The sequence below is a fragment of the Alexandromys fortis genome, unplaced genomic scaffold (assembly GCF_014885135.2).
Source record: "Alexandromys fortis isolate MF-2015 unplaced genomic scaffold, M_Fortis_MF-2015_v1.1 scaffold_291, whole genome shotgun sequence".
In the NCBI taxonomy this organism is placed as follows: Eukaryota; Metazoa; Chordata; class Mammalia; order Rodentia; family Cricetidae; genus Alexandromys; species Alexandromys fortis.
In genome coordinates, this window is record NW_026068163.1 from 1182285 (window position 1) to 1195717 (window position 13433).

Here is a 13433-nt window from a genome sequence, read left to right on the forward strand (position 1 = left end):
GAAAGCTTCGATTATTAATCTTAGATATTTCTTATTATTTAAAAATTTGTGTTTATGAGACTAGCCTGGTCTACAGAGCTAGTTCCAGGACAGGCTCCAAAGCCACAGAGAAACCCTGTATCGAAACAGACAAACAAACAAACAAACAAAAACAAAAAGAAAAAATAAAAACTTGTGTTTACTTATTCACCCCTTTTGCTTACTTGTTATTTGGGCTCCCACATGCCTCAGTGGGAGGGGCTTCAGAGGACAGCCTTTATCTCCTTCCACCATAGGGATCGGTGATGAGGACCGAACTCAGCTCATCAGGCTTGGTGGCAAGCCCCTTTAAGCGCTGAGCCAGCTCACCCTTCCCGCTTCATTCTTTTCTGAAATCAGCTTTTCAAGCTGCCCACCGACCTCCAAACATTGCTTTATCTGCCTGCAGGCTGCGCTGGCCAGTGTTCACTGTCTAGCTCTCGGAGGACAAAAACTAACAACTAAAAATCACCATCTACTGCATTTACAAATTCTGGTTTATTTTTTGAGCTGGGCTCACGTGGAGCCCAGACTGCCCTCATGTTCACCGTATGGCAGAGGCTGGTCTCGAACTCCTGATCTGTCTCTGGAGTGCTGGTGAGCACCACCGCTCTTGGCTTCATTTACACAACTTCATCCTGTGGCATAAATCCTCCTACCCCGGTGGGTTTACAGATGTCAGTGTGAAATTACAAAACGTAAATTTGGGAAGAGACTCGCAGAACTTCCCACAAGCCGGTACAAACCGGCCCGGCGTGTTACTTCCTGGGGCCTATTTTTAGCTGTATTTTCCTTTTCTGTTTAAAGGGATTTCTTTGCCACAGTTATTTATCTCACGTGGGCATGTGAGTGTGAGGGGGTTGCTGCATGTGTGTGCAGATCAGAGGACAGAGCACACAAGTCGATCCCTTCTTCCAGCACGTTGTGGGGCCTGGGGGTCAAACTCAGGTCACCAGGCTTGGTGGCAACTTCCTTTACTGCTGAGCCCCGTCCTTGGCTCTTTATTTTAATGAAAATAATATGTTGTGATTTACTTGCTACTGTTTTTTTTTTTCTTTGATCCACAGGTTACTTAGAAGTATGTCATTCAGACTTTGAAGTGTGTATGTGGTGTGTTTAGGGGCTTGTGTGTATGTGCACGCTCACTTGAGGGGGGTTATGTGGGGTATGTATGTGCACACACGTGTGCCCTTGGGTACAGGATGACCTGAAATTGACACCCAGCGTCTTCCTCCATTGCTCTCTGCTTTATCTTTTGAGGCAGGGTCTCTCAGCTGAACCCAGAGCTCATCTCCCCTGCAAGGGGATCACAGCCATGCACCTCACCCAGCTTTTATGTGGATTCTGGGCTTGAACTCAGGCCCTCAAGCTTGCATGGCGAGCGAGCATCTTACCAACTGAGCCACCTTTCCCAACCTTAGTTTATTGAGAGGCAGGTGTAACTAATGCTATTTTGAAAGGGGTGGGTGGGGAGGGCAGGCTCAGTTTTAACCAGGTAGCACCTAGCCTCAACTGGACGTGTTCTTAGAGGAACTAAGCCCAGAATGGGGACAAGAAAACTTTTGCCACCACAGTCAGGAGACACAGCAGAGTTCCAAAGATCAGAGAAAGTGTTTCCATGAAACATAACCGTCTTCCATGTTACAGGACCAATCCCACGCATGTATACTAGCCTAAAATTTGATTTCTTCTCTACTAGGCTTTGGCTGTTGCCACCATTCCATAGTAACCACAATTCCTTTTCCTCTCTCTTTCTCTCTCATTCTCTCCTTCCTTCCCAAGATTTATTTGTTTTGTTTACAGTGTTCTGCCTGCTTGTGTGCTTACATGCCAGAAGAGGGCACCAGATCTCATTACAGACTGATGGTTGTGAGCCACCATGTGGGTGCTGGAAATTGAACTCAGGACCTTTGGAATGTCAGCCAGTGCTCTTAACCTCTGAGCCATCTCTCTAGCCCCTAATTCTTTTTTTTTTCTCAAATATCGTTTGAGCCTATGTAACGGCTTCTCATGGGGGCAGAGACCGCTAGACTAGGATAGATTGTTCATCCGCTACAGAGTGCTGCCTGCAGCTACTTGTTTTCAAGACGGGGTCTGAGGTAGCCCAGGCTGGCCTCACCATTGCTGTGTATCCCAGGCTGGCCTCACCATTGCTGTGTATCCCAGGCTGGCCTCATCATTGCTGTATAGCCCAGGCTGGCCTCACCATTGCTGTGTAGCCCAGGCTGGCCTCACCATTGCTGTGTAGCCCAGGCTGGCCTCACCATTGCTGTGTAGCCCAGGCTGGCCTCATTGTTGCTGTGTAGCTCTCATTCTTCTGCCTTCACCTGTCTAGGGCTGGGATTACAGGCATGTGTCACCATGGCTGAAGTATCATTGTTTTCTCAGGCAGTAAGAATGACTTGCTGGAATATAAAGACACACATCAAATACAAATGTCTCTAAGTTGGCCATGGTGGCACACACCTTTAACCCCAGCACTCTGGAGGCAGATCTCTGAATTTGAGACCAGCTTGGTCTACAGAGTGAGTTCCAGGACAGCCAGGGCTACACAGAGAAACCCTGTCTTGGGGTGGAGGTAAAAAAGAAAGAAAGAAAAAACAAATCAAAACAATAAGCAAATGAACCAAAGTGGACTGATACAAAAGGGTGGTACCCGAAGTTGAATTTTGACTTTTACATGAGTGACACATATACACAAGCATGCATGCACACATGCATACACACGCACACACACACATGCATACACACACAAGCATGCATGCACACACGCATACACATCAGAATCGCCACATTAAAAAACCCCTTCCGAGCCGGGCGATGGCGGCGCACGCCTTTAGTCCCAGCACTCGGGAGGCAGAGGCAGGCGGATCTCTGTGAGTTCGAGACCAGCCTGGTCTACAGAGCTAGTTCCAGGACAGGCTCCAAAGCCACAGAGAAACCCTGTCTCGAAAAACCAAAAAAAATAAAAAATAAAAAAATAAAAAAACCCTTCCGGCTGGAGAGATGGCTCAGAGGTTAAGAGCACTGGCTGCTCTCCCAGAAATACTTAGTTCAATTCCCAACAACCACATGGTGGCTCACAACCATCTGTAATGAGACCTGTTGTGGTGTGCAGGCAGACATGCGGGCAGAACACTGCATACATAATAAACATAAACCCCTTTCGTTCTAAAGCAGGTTTCCATTAGTTCACCAAGTGGCGCATGCCTCGATCTTGCTTTCACTGCATATTTTACTTTATTATTATTTCCCTTATACATGCTGTTCTTGATGTTGTAGGCAGCCTCCTGGGCTCTGTTTATTTTATATTATTTTACAGAAAGTGTTTCATGGTGCCCAGGCTGGCTTTGAACTCACTATGCGTCAAACATGATCCTAAATTCCTGATATTTCTGCCTTCACCTCCCAACTGTGGGGATCGCAAGTGTATACCAGCCTGTCCAATGCTGTGCGGTGCCGGGGAAGGAACCCGGGGCTCGGCAAGCACTCCGCCCACTGAGCTACACTCTGAGCACGTTGTCTTTATTTTGGCACACTATGCTGTGTTGTCTTGCACTGTACCCCGCTGTGTTTTGTTTATATGGTAAAGGGTCTCGTCTATCCCAAGCCAGCCTTGAACTCACTGCGTTGTTGTGGAATTATCTTTTTGTGTACCGTGAAGATGTGCCACCGTTATTGGTTCAATAAAAAGCTGAATGGCCAATAACTAGGCAGGATTTCCAGGCACAAGGACACGGGGAAGAAGGGTGGAGATGCCAGGGGTCACCAGCCGGATGGAGAGGAAGCAAGAGATGCAGAAGGAGAGGTAACAGCCATGAATCAGTGTGAAGACACAGATGAAAATAGAAATGAGTTAGGGTTTTTTGTTTGTTTGTTTGTTTGTTTTGGTTTTTCGAGATGGGGTTTCTCTGTAGCTTTGGAGCCTGTCCTGGAACTAGCTCTTGTAGACCAGGCTGGCCTCGAACTCCCAGAGATCCGCCTGCATCTGCCTCCTGAGTGCTGGGATTAAAGGCATGGAGTGGGTTAATTTAAGTTCTAAGAGCTAGTAAGAAATAAGCCTAAGCTATTGGCCGGGGTTTCATAATGAATAAAAAGTTTCTGCATTGTTATTGGGGAGCGATGCCCCCCACTTGTGATCCCCTGCCTCCACCTTGTGAGTGCTGGGGTTACAGGAGTGTTCGCACCCCCAGCCTGCTTGTTCTTCAGTCTGTTTTCCTCTGTGTGCGTCCGTTCCTTGAGTCCATTCATTCTTTGGCCATCTCAGAGTTGTTATTGAGCTCTCCTGATGAATCCTTATGTTGTTGATAAAGACAGCATCTCACGTAGCTTGGGCTGGTCTTGAACTCCCTGTGAAGCCAAGGATGACTTTGAACTCTTTTTTTTTCAAAATATTTATTTATTTATTATGTATACAATATTCTGTCTGTGTGTATGCCTTCAGGCCAGAAGAGGGCGCCAGACCCCCATTACAGATGGTTGTGAGCCACCATGTGGTTGCTGGGAATTGAACTCAGGTCCTTTGGAAGAGCAGGCAACGCTCTTAACCTCTGAGCCATCTCTCCAGCCTGACTTTGAACTCTTGATCCACCCACTTCCACCTGAGTGCAGGTATTAAAGACTTGCACCATGACACCTGGCCGGGATGGAAACTGGGCTTCGTGCCTGCTAGGCCAGCCTTCCACCCAGGGGGCTACATCCCCAGCCCTTCTATTGCTTGACGTGACTTCGGTATTCAGTTTGTCTCCCTGGTGGTGTGTGCTTGGCTTTGTGTGAGTGTGCTTGCATGTTCATATCTGTGCAGGTGCAGGTGCATGTGCACGTGTGTGCATGCATGCACCTGTGTGTGTGTGTATGTGTAAAGAGGCCTGCTGCCAAGACGGAAAATCTGAGTTCGGTCCCCAGGACCCACACGGTGGAAGGAGAGAGCCAACTCTCTGAAAATTGTCCTCTGATGTCCTTAGTGTGTGGCAACATATGCGTGACCCTCTCCCATAAATAAATGTAATAATAAATAAAGATAAAATAATAAGGCACTTTAATAAAGAATGATTGCATTCTTGGGATAGTTATGCAGAAAATAGCCTAGAATACAGTGAACTCACAATGCTCACTTAAGGATTTTAAAATTTCATTTTATTTATTTTTATTTTGGGGACTGGGAAGAGGCACATGTGGAAGTCAGATAACAACTAGAGCCGGGCGGTGGTGGTGCACGCCTTTAATCCCAGCACTCGGGAGGCAGAGGCAGGCAGATCTCTGGGAGTTCGAGGCCAGCCTGGTCTACAAGAGCTAGTTCCAGGACAGGCTCTAAAGCTACAGAGAAACCCTGTCTCGAAAAACAAAACAAAACAAAACAAACAAACAAACAAAACAAAAGCAGAGGACAACTATTAGGAGTCGGTTTTCTCCTTCCACCATGCGTGCCTCGGGCATCGTGTGGTCTAGGGCATGGAACTCAGGCTGTTGGTCTTGGCGGCATTCCCCTTTACCTCCTGGCCCCAGATGCTCATTTGAAAGTGCACCTGAGGTTCAGTGTGTGGTACACTTGGAAGACCAATCAGTAAGAGAGGTATGAGGCTATCCTGGGCTTTAAATATATATAAATCAGGTCCAGGGGTAGATCCCCAGCACGAACGAAACAAAACAAAACAACAAAACAACCCTAAAGAGCCAGGAACCAACTCCAAACCCGTTTTTACTCCCCTTGCCCACCAGAGGGCGGTAGACACCCTCCAAAGCTGACCTTACCGGCTAAGGACAGATCGCTTTCCAGGCCCCATGAAAACCACCTCTCTTCTTTCTGAACCTCAAGGGTCCTTATTTCTGCGCCTCCCCTGGGATTTGCAGTACTCCAACTAACAAATCATAATGTCGTCATGGCAACTCTGCCTTCGTGTGTTTTTCTCCTTAGCCAATTGGCTAGGGATGAAGGCACCCCTGTGAGAGGCTCCTTTGGGGTTACTCAGAGGTTCTGAGAAGATTCCAAGACAAAGGGCTGGGTGTGGCTCGAGGGTGCTTCCTTAGCGTGCACACGGCCGGGGTTCCCACCCCAGCACCACATACACCCAGCATTGGGTCTGCACCTGTATTCCCAGCCCTGGAGAGGTAGAGGCGTGAGGATCAGAAACCCGAAGTTATCCTCAGAGACGTGTGGAGTTCAAGGCCAGCCTGGACAGCCGGAGACTCTGTTTAATCTCATAATCCCAGCACTCCGGAGGCTGAGGTGTATCACCATAAATCCAAGGACAACCAGGATTACATGGTGACTTCCAGGCTATCCAAGGCTCAGGAGTTAGACAAAGAAAGAAAGGAAAAATATCATTATCCTGCGCCTCTGCCGTGTTCAGACGTTGGGGCAATGGTGCACCTGTAAGCTGCTTCTGCCAGAAGCCCTCTACCTCATTTGTACGTGTCCCGGGACTGGGGCTGTGGCTCCGCTGGTAGCAGGCTTATCTGACATATGCGGAGCCCTGGGTTCTAGCTCAAGTACTGCCTAAACCAGGGGAGGTGGGACAAGCCTGCGACCCTAGCACTCAGGAGGTGCTAGTGTGAAGACCACAAGTTCAAGGCGATTCTCCATTATGTAGAGACTTTAAGGCTAGCATGTCTAAGAAAAAAGGAAATATTCCATTTAACTCTTTCAGCCCCTGTCTCAGACACTGAACCTGAAGGTGCTCCCACACCTCGGTTATCAGCCTGCTGCATCTCACTGCTACTGTGGTGCCCAGGGGACACACCTCTGGGCAAGCCTGGGAAGGAGTTCCTAGCCTGGGGTAACATCCTGAACATGGGCAGTGTTGTCCTACAGGCTGGGGTCCTGAACTGTAGATGCTATGTGACAGGCTGCTGCATGCCCCTGCCGCCGTGTCATAGTTTGAGGGGAGCTGGGAACTGAACTCAGAACCTCTGGAAGTGCTCTTAACCACTGAGCCATCTCTCCAGCCCAACACATGTAATCTTAAAAATGGAAATTCTTACTGTTTTTTAAAGAACAGGATTGGTGTTAGCAAGTCTGATGGGTCTCTGCTAGGGTCCCCCATACCACTCACTTAGGATCTCTCTTTTGTATCCCCCACAGCCCCCCCCCCCACGGCTCTCTTGCCCTCCCCCAGTTCCTTTAGCTTCTCTTGCTTCTGAAAATAGAAGAGAGCCAACTGCTCTTGACCTCCATTGCCCTGCCTCACACTGCTCTCAACTTCCGACCCTCCTGGCCCAACCTTCCCAGTCCTGACCACACTTGGTTTATGCAGTCTGCTGGGAAATGGCGTCCCCTGCAGGCAAGCACTCTAACCGAGCCCCAGCCCCAGTTTCATCATCTTGACCCAGAAGTCCACAGTATTTTTATTTCCTTTTCTCTTCATACTTCCTCCCTGAATGAGCTCATCCGGCTTTATAATTTAATTACGGCATATCTTTTATACAGTGATCTATTAGTCTGCTTTTCATGACTGTAACAAAACACATAAGGCGGGGTTGCCTTATAAGGGGAAAGAGGTTTGTTTGGGGTCATGGCTCTGGAGGCACGAGGTCGAGAGACAGGGAGCTTGGACAAGTGTCTTCCTACAAAGCCACTAGAATTAAGGCCTGGTGACTGATATCGGACTCAGCCCTAATCGCCTCTGAAAGGTCTAACTCTAAAGGCCATGCCTGGTTAGGTTTCTGTCACCGCTGGTGAAGGCTGTGACGATCCATAGGGGAGAAAACAGAGACTTCTCATCCAGGCTTTCCAGGTTCCTAACTCCATCTAAGAAAAGGACCCAAGCCGGGGAGGTGGCTCAGTGGGGAAAGACGCTTTGCTTTTCATTCACGCCCGAGTCACCGCACCAGCCAGCATAAAAAGCTGGCAGCCAGGCACCAGCTATAGCCCAGCATCCCTACAGTGAGGTTGGAGGCAGAGGCAGGAGAATCACTGGAAGCTTCTGGGCCAGCTAGCCTGCCCTGCCCAAACGGCATGGCGGAAAAGGACAAGAGAGCCAATAAGGGGGAGGGGAGAACCCTCCTGAAAGGTGTGTTCTACAGGCTCACGCGTGCTTGCGTGAGCACATACACACACGCACACACACAACACGTACACACACATCACACACCACAGTACACACTTACGTTCTTGAAACCAGAAGCAGCCACCACCCATTATTTCCTGACCTGCCATGGAAGCCCCTATGAGTGTTTGTCTTTCCTCCCTGGTATTCACTAGGGTGTACTTTGGGGTCCAGGAAGTGCTGGCGTCTCGCAAACGTCCCTTCTGCGTTTGAGGAAAATGTCTGCCCGTCAAATTGCTGGGTTCGGGTTGCAGAGACGACTCAGTGAGCAAAGCACTTGCATGAACACGGAACTGGACATGATAGACACGCACCTGCAAACCTGCAATCCCAGCATTCCCTCAGTGAGGAGGGAGGTGGAGACAGAACCTGGGAACTCAAAGGCCAGCTAGCCCGCTACTGTGGGCAGCCAGCGGCAAACAAGGAGATCCCATCTCAGTCGGACAGAAGGTGAGGATAACAGCAGAGAATGCCCTCTGACCTCCATACCCTCTCTGTGGCATGCACACACCCACACACTCACACATACACACACGCATACATACATCATATATACATACAAAGGTCAAGCGAATAGTAAATAAAGAAATTGCTGGGATCTCTCTCTCTCTCTCTCTCTCTCTCTCTCTCTCTCTCTCTCTGTTCAAGTGTAGGGCATCTGTGTGTCGTGCCTGTGGAGGCTGGAGGGCAACCTTGTGCCAGCCCTCAGGACGTCACCCACCTTGGGTTTGGTTATTTGCGTCAGCCTCGATTGCTTTGTCTTAGGGTTTGTTTCCCTTTTCCCTGTTGCTGTGATTAACAGGCTGACAGGCGGCAGGAGCCTGAAGCAGCTGCTCCCGCCCCACCCACAATCAGGAAGCAGAGAGTGCTTGCTGCTGTTCAGCTTCCTCTCACCACCGGTACCGTCCAGGATCCTAGCCAGGGAAGGGCGCCGCCCACGGTGGGCCGGCCTCTCCACTTCAGTTGAAGACACCTCCACCCCCACCCCCACCCGGGCATGTCCAGAGGCCTGTGTCTCCGGTGACACTGGAAACCCTTGCAGACCTGGAGCACAGTGTTTTGGCTAAGCTCTATGGCCAGCCAGCACCAGGGTCCTGCCCGTCTCTCCGGCACCCTACTCTCTTATCTAACCAAACGTCACTTGCTTGCTTTCAAGGTTCCTAGAAATGGGACTCCACCCCCTGCCTACTTAGACAACCATCCTCTGGGCACCTTTCCCCTTCCCCTTCCAGAACTGTCCTCTCAAGAATCTGGCTCCATTTGACTTCTTCCAGGAAGCCCGCCGGGGTAGCCGTTCACAAACAAATCTCTCTTACCCCAGTCTCCGCTGCCCTGGGAAGCACCTGGAGTGTTCCTCTCCTCCTTTTCTCGTTCCTATCTGAGCATGCGGTATTAGGGTCTTCCTTCCCTGGGTGCCCCTCCACCCCCACATGCTGCTTGTGTTTGGAAGACGCAGTTCTGGCTTGTTAAACTTAATTGAATCACCGCTCCGCTCTGTAGAGCAGGGCCAGGCCTCTTGCACCCTTCCTCAGGAAGGAAACAAAGCAAAATGAATGGCCAGCCGGGCTTCTTTCTCCTTCCCAGGGGACCTAGGATCTGTAAATCCTGCGCCTCCATCTCTGGGTCTTTTCCGGTCACACTCTGTCTCTAAAGACCTAAGGAGTGGGGAGGACAGACGTATGAAAATAAAGCCACAGGTTCAGACTTTATCGCATGTAATAAATAAACCATGAGCGATGCCCGTGCCTACAGAGATGGGGACAACTGGGGAGGAGGGTCGTATCTCTGAGTCCATTACCAGAGTTGTATTTTGGATAACTGTGATGAGTTTGGCCTTTAGAACCCCCTGGGGGGAATCCTGCAGACCCCACGGAGGTGATGGGATTCTGTGGATGGAATTTGAGGGACACCCCCAGGTGGGGCAGGTCTGACTCAGCTGTGGTGATACGGGGGGGGGGGGGGGGGGGGGGGGAGGCAGCCTCCTAGGCTGAGCCACCAGACAGGAGGCTGGTCTCACAGGGGAGCCCAACAGCGAAGGAAATTTACTGCCTGTGTTGGAGCCAGAGAAAGTGGAATTGAACTTGGCGATAATCAGTCTGATTAGGTTTGTGCCTCCTGGAGGGAGCCAGAGGGAGGGAGGGAAGTGGAGCCAAAGTGGGGTGGGGGTGGGAAGCCAATCTAGCTAGCTAGCCTGGAGGTGGAAGCCCCAGAGGTTTCCTGAGGTCAAGAGCAGCTGGAGGACTGGGCGTGGAGGCACACTCACCTGCACTTAGAAGGATGAAGCAGGGGCATCACTCAAAGTCCCAGACCCGCCTGGGCTAACAGTGAGCTCTGCGCCAGTTGGAGTACATAGACAGGACTGCTTCTCCCTCTGCCCCACCCCCAGACGCAAAGAACAAGAGGTTGTGCGGAGGAGCAGACTCCTAACGGACAGGGAGGGAGCGAGGGAGCACAGAGCAGTTTCCAGGCCACGGGCTGGGCATTCCTGGGCTCTGGTGCACTTGCTAAGGAAGCTGGAGCTGGGGGAAGGCTGTGGGCAGAGCTGGGGTGTGCCTGACGGCTCCTCCCTGTGTGTCGGCTTACAGCTGGAGCTGGCAGCATGAAAGACTCAAGAAGGTTTGATGCCGCAGGCCTGCTGGGCTCAGAGTACCTGGGAGGCTGGGGGCCAGAGGGTGGAAGGAAGTACAAGGCCAGCCTGGCTGTTTAGTGAGACCTCGGGGTGTGGCTCAGTGGTATAGCCCCTGCCTGGAATCCCTCAGGGACAGCATGAGGGTTTTTCTCAGTGATGAAAGTGCTCAGCGTACGCGAGACCCTAGTTTCAACCCCCAGTACAGGGGATGCAAACAAGCAAACACCTACATAAGCTTCATCTTGCTGTCCATCTCTTATGGACTCCCCACCTTCCCCCCATCGAGTCTCCCCATTCTTAGCAGGCACCCCCTCGCCATGCATGTCTCTGCTTCCAAACACTTTCCCCCCCTTTGGTAAGAATACCTTTTAAATTAGAGGTTCGCCCTATTTTAGTAGGAGCCTTTCTGTTTGCTGGCATTGTTTAATTCTCAGAGACAGGAGCCCGCTATGGTGCCCAGACTGGTCTTGAACTTCTGACCCTCTTGCCTCCGCCTGTCAAGTCTGCTTAGTTATCCCTTTAGTTCTCTGGGCAAATTACCGGTCTTTGCCTCCGATGTCCTCATTTATGAGATAATGGTCACCCATAGTTCACATTTAATTAATTAATTTTTGAACGCATGTCTTGGCACGTGTGTAGAGGTCAAACAACAGCTTAACGGGGGCAGTAGTTGCCTCCCACCACGCGGGTCTCAGGAATTGAACTCAGGTCGTCAGGTTTGGCCAGCGCCTTTACCCACGGAGCCATCTTGCTGGTCCTGGCCCCTCCGCTTCTACAAGTGAGACAACAGGGATGGGAGGAGGACGAGGCCGGCACCTTTACCCAGGTGGCTGGGAGGGTGGGAGCCGGCCAGTGGCTGCCTGACTGCTGTTGGGATGGGGTCCACCTCACTGAGCAGATGGAAGCAGGCAGGAAAAGGTGCTGGCGTGGATAATGGGAGGCAAAGTCGACGGTCCTGGGAAAGCCCTCCTTTTGGGGTGGTGGTCCATGCCTGTAATCTCAGCACTCAGGAGGTAGAGGCAGGAGGATCAGAAGTTCAAGGTTAGCCTCAACTGCATCTCAAGGGGAGATCAGCCTGGTCCCTCTGTTTCAGGGATGTGCAGACTCATGAGAGAAAATCCCTTTCTTTCTTCCTCCCCCCAAAAATTGAAGTTTTTGGCCAGGTAGTCATGGCAAACCCCTTGAATCCCAGCACTTGGGAAGCAAAAGGTAGGCAGATCGCCGTGAATCTGAGGCCAGCCTGGTCTACAGAGCGAGTTCCAGGATGGCAAAGGCTACACAGAGAAACCCTGTCTCAACAAACAAACAAATCATTTGTTTTTCTTATGTAAATGTGTGCCTGTATTGCAGGGGTGTGCGTGTGTGCCTCGAGCTCAGCTGCCCTGGCAAACAAGGTCAAAGACAACTCGCAGGAGCTGGTTCTCCCCTACCCTGTGGATCCCAGGGATCAAACTCAAGTCGGCCGGCTATGCAGCGCCTGCCTTCACCAGTGGGTCCATCTCACCATCTCCGTGGGAGGTAATTCTTAAAGTGAAGGCATCTAGATATAGCGAGCAAAGGATTTTGAGGGTAAATGAAAAAATGAACCATGTAGGTGGCAGCTTTTCTAAGGGAATGGCCGAGAAACTGACCAACGCCTGCAGGTGCTCAGCATTCCCACGAGGGGGCGGCAGAGTCCAGGCTCTGTTTTAGATTTAGGGTGGCTTGAAGTGGGAGGCCTTGGAAGGGCAGAATGGACCGGAAGCATAAGAAATGAAGGCCCCTTTCTTGCCGCGCCACGCCTTTAATCCCAGCACTCAGGAGGCAGGTGGATTTCTGTAAATTAGAGGCCAGCCTGACCTACATAGCAAATTCCAGGCCCACCAGGGCTACATAGTGAGACTCTGTCTCAAAAACAAACAAACAAACAAATAAATAAGGGGGCTGGAGAGGTGGCTCCACGGTTAAGAGCCCCGGCAGCTCTTCCAGAGAACCCGGGTTCAATAGCCCAGCATTCACATGACCTCACATGACCGCTCACAGCTGTCTGTAACTTCAATTCCAGGGCATCCGACACCCTCGCACAAACATACATGCCAGCAAAATACCAATGCACATGAAGTTAAAACTAAATAAATAAATAAAGTAAAACAAAACCATTCCCAAGGTTTGGAGGGAGGGATCCGAGGGCAAAGTGCTTGCTGTGCAAATGTGAAGACCTGAGCTAAATTACACAGAATTATGTATAGATGGGCCGGTAGCACACACCTGTAACCCCAGTGTTCCTGTGGGAGATAGGCACCGAGGCAGGAGAATGCCTGGACGTTGGTGGCTCAGCTCCCCCGGCACAGGCAGCACGGAACAAGAAGATACCTTGTTTCAAACCTGTGGAAAGGAAGTCGGAGGACGCCAGAGGTTGTCCTCACGTTCTCTGTGGCACACGTGTGACTAGGCTCTCATGCACACACTGAAAACCGACCCCCGACAGGCCAGGCCAGCAAGGATGTCTCTGCAGATAAAGGCACTTGCTGACGAGCCCCGTGCCCTGACCCACACGGGGGAAGGCGAGAACAAACTCCCACAAGTTGCCCTCTGACCTCCCCACGTGTGCAGTAGCGTGCAGCTGTGTGTGCCCCTCGGAGCACACACAAACAGATGTAAAACAAGACATCTCCAAAATATTCAGACTTGTAGGAGTGAAGTGGACCCGAGGAATGATCTGGGCTGGGTCCGAATGGTCACATGATTTCCCCCAGAGCTGG